Source organism: Otolemur garnettii, unplaced genomic scaffold (genome assembly GCF_000181295.1).
Source record: "Otolemur garnettii isolate 467f Iridium unplaced genomic scaffold, OtoGar3 scaffold00104, whole genome shotgun sequence".
Classification (NCBI taxonomy): domain Eukaryota; kingdom Metazoa; phylum Chordata; class Mammalia; order Primates; family Galagidae; genus Otolemur; species Otolemur garnettii.
Window position 1 is genome coordinate 180,351 of NW_003852499.1, and position 7,100 is coordinate 187,450.

The following is a 7,100-nucleotide window of genomic DNA, read 5'->3' on the forward strand; positions in this document are numbered from 1 at the left end:
AAAAAAAAAAAAAAAATTATGTCTATATAATTGAATAAACACAGATTTTTTTTTCCTCGAGACAGAGTCTCACTTTGTTGCCCTGGGGTTGAGTGCCATGGCAGCATCATAGCTCATAGAAACCTTAATCTCTTGGGTTCAAGTGATCCAACTAGCTGGGACTACAGGCACCCACCACATGCCTGGCTAATTTTTCTATTTTAATAGAGATGGGTCTCACTCTTGCTAAGGCTGGTCTTGAACTCCTGAGCTCAAGAAATCTGCCTGCCTTGTCCTCCCAGAGTGCTAGGATTATAGGTGTGAGCCAATATGCCTGCCAGCACAGAATATTTCTGAAAAGATATATCAGAAACTGAAAAACATCTATACTCACACTTGACTTTACTATACCACTGGTTTCTTTTTTTTTTTTTTTTTTGAAGACAGTCTCACTTTGTCACCTTTAGTAGTGCAGTGGCAGTGGCATCATAGCTCACAGCAACCTCTAATTCTTGAGCTCAAGCCATTCTCTTGCCTCACCCTCTCAAGTAGCCGGGACTACAGGTGCCAGCCACATCCTCTAGCTATTTTTAGAGATGGGGTCTGGCTCTGGCTCAGGCTGGTCCTGAACCTGTGAGCTCATCCACCCACTTTGGCCTCCCAAGTGCTAAGATTACCACTGTGCCTGGCCTATACCATTGTTTTCATCAACATGACTCTTGACTCCCAAATAAAACCTGCAAATAATTTTATTATTGATTTCAGGAGCATCCAGACAGCCCATTTTATAATGTTTAGCTTTCCGGGACAGTCACCAATTGATTTTTTTATTCTCTAAGACTTTCTGAAGCCCCACTTTGTTGGATCTGCCATTCTAAATCATGATCCTTACCCAACCTAAACAAAGCCTTGCACCTTCTAAAACCTCTTAAATATCTTCACTTTGCCCTCCCCTCCAAGACTTGGTCAGGTTGAGTGCTTCCTTACTATGGTCTGAATAAATTCACCCCCACCTTATCAAAGGGACTTGGGGTGGTATTTTCAGGAAGCTAAACATTTGACAAAACTAATAGTGTGGTTACATCCCGAGAAAGGAGCTGAGATAAGAGAGGTAGAAGGTGTCTGGGGGGGCCCTTGACTTTTTACATGGTCATGACTTTATTCCAAAATAAATACTAAAACGAAACAAAACAAAATTAAAAAAAAATATATATATAGAAGTTTTTAAGTGCAGAAGACACCACCATGTAATCACCTCTGTGACCGGAAGGTGTCGCTCTCTTGCCTCGGTAGAAGCAGCCTCTACCCTCACTGGGGCTGGGGAAAGCTGCGGAGATAAGGACCTTAGGGACACGCGAGGGGTAAAATGAAATTTTAACTCTTGGCAAGAAGGGTCCAGGATTTCTCCTCACAATAGCAGCTAATATTACATAGTAAAAGCCAAATAAGATTTTCGTTGTGTTTTTTTTTTTTTTTTGAGACAGAGTCTCACTATGTCACCCTCAGTAGAGTACGTGGTGTCACAGCTCACAGCAACCTCAAACCCTTGGGCTTAAGTGTTTTTGCTTTAGTCTTCCAAGTAGCTGGGGCTACAGGCGCCTGCCACAACGCCTGGCTATTTTTTGTTCTCGTTTAGCTGGCCTGGGCCATGTTCCAACCCACCGCCTTTGGTGTGTGTGGCTAGTGCCATAACCATTGTGCTACGGAGCGCCAAACCGCTAAGATTTTTAAAGCAGCTTTCTTTCTTTCTTTCTCTTTTTTTTTTTTTTTTTTTTTTTGCCGGGACTGGGCTTGAACCTACCACCTCCGGCACATGGGGCCAGCGCGCTACTCCTCTGAGCTATAGGTGCGACCTAAAGCAGCTTTCTTATGGTAAAGGTGGTGTACAGTTGTATTGATCGTTCAGTTTGATGAATTCTGAGACACATGTATGCAACCACAGAACTTTCATTGCAGTCAAGAAAATTAATGTATTCATCCTGCTAAAAGTTTCCTCCTGCTAATTTGTGATTCCTCCCTTCTTCCCTCTAAGTTTTTTTTCCTTACAACTTTTTAAGTAAAGCTGGCCCTTGAACAGTAGTCAGAACTACACAGGGTCCACTTACACACGGCTTTCTTCTACAACCAAACCCTGGACATGAAACCAGAAGCCTGCAAATACTGAGGGCTGACTTTCCAAAATGTGAGCTCTGCAGGGCTGACTGTGGGCCGTAGGTATATGCAGATTTGGGTGTACACGGGGATTCTGGAACCAGTCCCCCACTCATACCGAGGGACAACTGCATTGTACTCAGATAATCTTATTTTATCTTCAGCATCATTCTTTGAGGTATCACTCCATTTGACCAAGGAGGAAACTGAGGCATACATAGATTAACTAACTTGCCCACAGTCCTTAGGAAACATGTAGAGCTATTGTTTGAACACAGACAGATTGACACCAGATATGCAGTAAATTCATAATTTTCAAACTAGAGTATATGTATCTCTGGGGATATGCAAAGACTTTTCAAAATGTACATGAGCCTGAATTTCCAGACCTTTGACTTCCACATACAGTCTCCATTTTGACTCTTTGTTGAGAATGGGCTGAATCCAAGCTTTATGATTATGCCTCTTTCCTCTCCCCTATGGCACTATCCAAAAGGTATACTGTAACTCTCATTCATTCTCTGCTCTGTTGTTCTGGGGCAAACACACACACACTACACACACAGCAAAAAACCTCTTACCCACTAAAGATAATTTGAAATACCGTCATTGTGTGTAGGTAAAGTACTTTAAAGCAAAATTCTTTCTCAAGTCTAGATTTACAGTTCTTTCAACCAAATTAAAGGGTAGCCTAATCAAATTGAGTGCTGATAGATCAATTTTCAAGGAAAGATTATTATATGGTTTTGGTATATAACTTGAAATGGTTCAGGAAATTCAGTGCTGCTTTTCCACAGCTGAAGGAGGAAGGTTCAGGAACAGCGGATCCTGCATGTCTGTAGCTGGGCTCTTAGAGGGAGATGTGTATTTCTGGACATAAATGGATCAACAGCTTGGAGACTGGAAAAACATGCTACCAATTCAAGAACAAATTATAAAATGGTGCGACAAATCCTATTATTTTGGCTTGGCACCTGTGGCTCAAATGGCTAAGGCACCAGCCACATACACCTAAGGTGGCGGGTTCGAATCCAGCCCGGGCCAGCCAAACAACAATGACAGCTGCAAGCAAAAAATGGCCGGGCGTTGTGGCAGGCACCTTTGGTCACAGCTGCTTGGGAGGCTGAGGCAGGAGACTCGCTTGAGCCCAGGAGTTTGAGGTTGCTGTGAGCTGTGATGCCATGGCACTCTACCCAGGGGGACAGCTTGAGGCTCTGTCTCAAAAAAAAAAAAAAAATCCTATGAGTTTTAGAAGTGTGTGAAGGTCATTATGACAGATGTTTTAAAAAAACTTATAGAAAATGGGTAGTGCCTGTGGCTCAATGAGTAGGGCGCCAGCCCCATATGCCGAGGATGGTGGGTTTGAACTCCGCCCTGGCCAAACTGCAACAAAAAAATAGCCGGGCATTGTGGTGGGCACCTGTAGTCCCAGCTACTTGGGAGGCTGAGGCGAGAGAATCACGTAGGTCCAAAAGCTGGAGGTTGATGTGAGCTGTGATTCCATAGCACTCTACCAAGGGCGACAAAATGAGATTCAGTCTCTAAAAAAAAAATAAAAAAATAAAAAATAAATTTACAGAAAATGGCAATGAAAAAGTAAGACCACAAGTGCATGTATTGAGCATGTAGGGAGCTGCAGGTGCATGTCCTCTAGTTGTGCTTTTTGAAAATACTCCTTCATTACCTCAAGTGTGCCTTGAAATATTTTGGAAGAAGGAATGAAGTTTGTTTAAGAATACAGATGAACACTCTAGAAGTGAGGAGAATGTAACCTAAATATTGTACCCTCATATTAATTTGAATAAAGTTTAAAAAAATACAGATGAACAGAAGCAAATGATTAAAATGAATGTTTTACTTGATGTTACTAACATCAGAATAAACTATGTAGAAAAGAAAGAAAAGAAAATTCAATAGCATTGCTAAGGCTTCCATACCTATTTATTTATATGAGTGAGATTTCTGAAAGAAGGCATCAATAGAAATTAAAAATAGTACAACTTGGCTCGGCACCCGTAGCACAGTGGTTAAGGTGCCAGCCACATAGACTGAGGCTTGTGGGTTCCAGCCCGGGCTAGCTAAGCAACAGTGACAACTTCAACAGAAAAATACTCAGGCGTTGTGGCAGGCTCCTGTAGTCCCAGCTACTTGGGAGGCTGAGGCAAGAGAATCGCTTAAGCCCAAGAGTTGGAGGTTGTTGTGAGCTGCAACGCCATGGCACTCTACCCAGGATGACATAGTGAGACTCTGTCTCAAAAATAAATAAATAAAAATAGTAAAACAATCTTTATTCCTGTCTCTTTCTAAAAATAAGTAATAATTATCTATGGATATATGCACTAATTGAAAAAAAAAAACCCAACCAGAATCATCTCACTAGAAGGTATGTTTCTAATTTTCTTTTACTTTTTTGTCCAATTTATTTATCAAACTATATATGTTTTTAAATTTAACTTAAATCAAAATTAAAATTAAAAATTTATTTAAAAATATATGAGACACACACAATTGCATATAACCTCATGGTATATTCTCCTATTTGCAAAACCCAAATTCCATTTATGATTATCTTAAATTTTCTGCCTTAAAACTCAGTTTTGAACCAGGTTAAAAAAAACTGTTGTTTTACAGTCCTACGTAGCTCAGTGGAACTGAGAATGTGCCTTCAGTATTGTCAAGGACAGGGAATTCACAGAACTGAGGAATCTTTCAACATACCAAGGAAGAGGTCTAGGGTAGGGCAGGAAGCATAATATCCTTGACGAAATTCTCTCTCTCCCTGATGTCTTCTTTCTGCTTTTTCTCAGCTTTTTAGTGTATGGAGTTATTAATCCTTTCTACTTTTTAATCTCTCTCTTTTTTTTTGTACTTCTTTTGTCCTAGCTACTTTCCCTTTCTCAACTATTCCTTCAGGGAACTTGAGGGAGGACAAGAAGATACCAACAAGAAGATACAGGCTGCTTCTTGGTGAGGAGCAGTACTACTACTTTTGTAAAAGGACATCATTCTTTTGTTTTGGAGGGGACAGAACCTCACTCTGTTGCCTTGGGTAGAGTGCCCTGGCGTGATCTCAAACTGCTGAGCTCAAGCAATCCACCCAATTTGCCACACCTATCCTGAGGAAAATCTTTTTTTTTTTAAATTAAATCATAGCTGTGTACATTAATGCAATCATGGGGTACAATGTGCTGGTTTTATATACAATTTGAAATGTTTTCATCAAACTGGTTAACATAGCCTTCATGGCATTTTCTTAGTTATTGTGTTAAGACATTTATATTCCACATCTAGTAAATTTCGCATGTACTACCCTTGTAAGATGCACCGTAGGTGTGGCCCCACCAATTGCCCTCCCTCCCCCATCCTCCCCCCTCCCCAGAGACATCATCCTTATCCATGATTTCTCATACAGCATTTGCCTAAGGCTCTCATCATCCAAGTTGGGCTTCTTGTTTGAATACACACTAGAGTAGTTAGTGCTGTGGCTTCCTGTGTCATGGGCTTCAGTTCCTTTTCCTATTTGCTCATTTCCCTTCTGCCTCAACCTATTCCCTTTCTATCACTTCTTTCTTTTGTTCTATAAACTTTTATTTTTTTATTTCAAATTAATATGAGGGTACAAATTTTTAGGTTACATTGTTCTCACTTCCAAGGTAAAGTTCAAGTTGTAGAAGAGCTCTTGTCCCAGGGGGTGTGCTGCCATATATCCTCATATGATCTTTCTCTCTCTCTTTTTTTTAAATAGAGACAGAGTCTCACTTTGTCTCCCTGGGTAGAGTGCCATGGCATCCTAGCTCACAGCAACCTCAAACTTTGGCTCAAGCGATTCTCTTGCCTCAGCCTCCCAAGTAGCAGGGACTACAGGTGTTGCCCTAACGCCTGGCTGTTTTTAAAGACGAGGTCTCGCTATTGCTCAGGCTGGTCTCGAACTCCTGAGCTCAAGCACTCCACCTGCCTCGTCCTCTCAGAGTATCACGTATCTCTTAATGAGAAAACGTGTGTGAAGGACAGCTATCTAAACAGACACCTTGAAAACAATTTCACATTTAAATGTAAAGAGAAGAACGGAGAAGGAGATAAAGGCCAGAGAGATTTGGTTAGTGTGTAATGGTCACTTCCTATTCTTTATATCACAGTCGGTGTAGGACATGTTTTGACACCTCTTATGTAAGAGACAGAACGGGTCCCAGTGGTTGTCTTTTTACATTTGACCTTGGTTAATATGTGCTACACATTTTATTAATTAAATAAATATTATCAAGCATATACTGTGTAGTGAAGACCACATAATATGTGGTAGAGAGGTGTCAGTGATAAATCCAGTATGGTTCCTGCCCTCAAAGGCTGATCATCTGGTAGGAAGCATCATGAAGACAAACATAAAGTAGAAGAGACTTGAGCAATGAAAGTGGTTCAGCTGGATTTCCTAAGGGACTTAGAAGTCTGAGGGAATACTTCTAGCTTTGAAGCTCAAGGATGGTTTCAAGGAAGGTGGCACCTGAACTGGGTCTTTCCCTAAATGGAATTTTAAAATGGAGTGGAGGAATGTGGGGGCAACCTCCACTGTTGGTCAACCTGGATGTTTTCAGTTGTGTTTACTCACACATTAGTTATTTATTAATAAATATTATAAAATATCTATTTTGAATCTGACAACGTGGTAAGAGCTGGAAAATAAAATGATGACCTGGTCAACTCTATGTTTTCAAGATGTTTACAATCTGGTGTGTATTGGTTTTCTATTGCTGCCATAAAAAGTTATTACAAATTTTTTAGCTTAAAATAGTATCCATTTATTTTCTCATAGTTCTGATGTCAGAAGTCTGTGCTGGGTTTGGCTGGTTTCACTACTCCAGATCTCACAAATCAAGATTTCTCACATGTGGGTGGTGCCTGTGGCTCAAATGGGTAGGGCATCAGTCCCATATGCCGGAGGTGGCGGGTTCAAACCTAGCCCTGGCCAAAAAAAA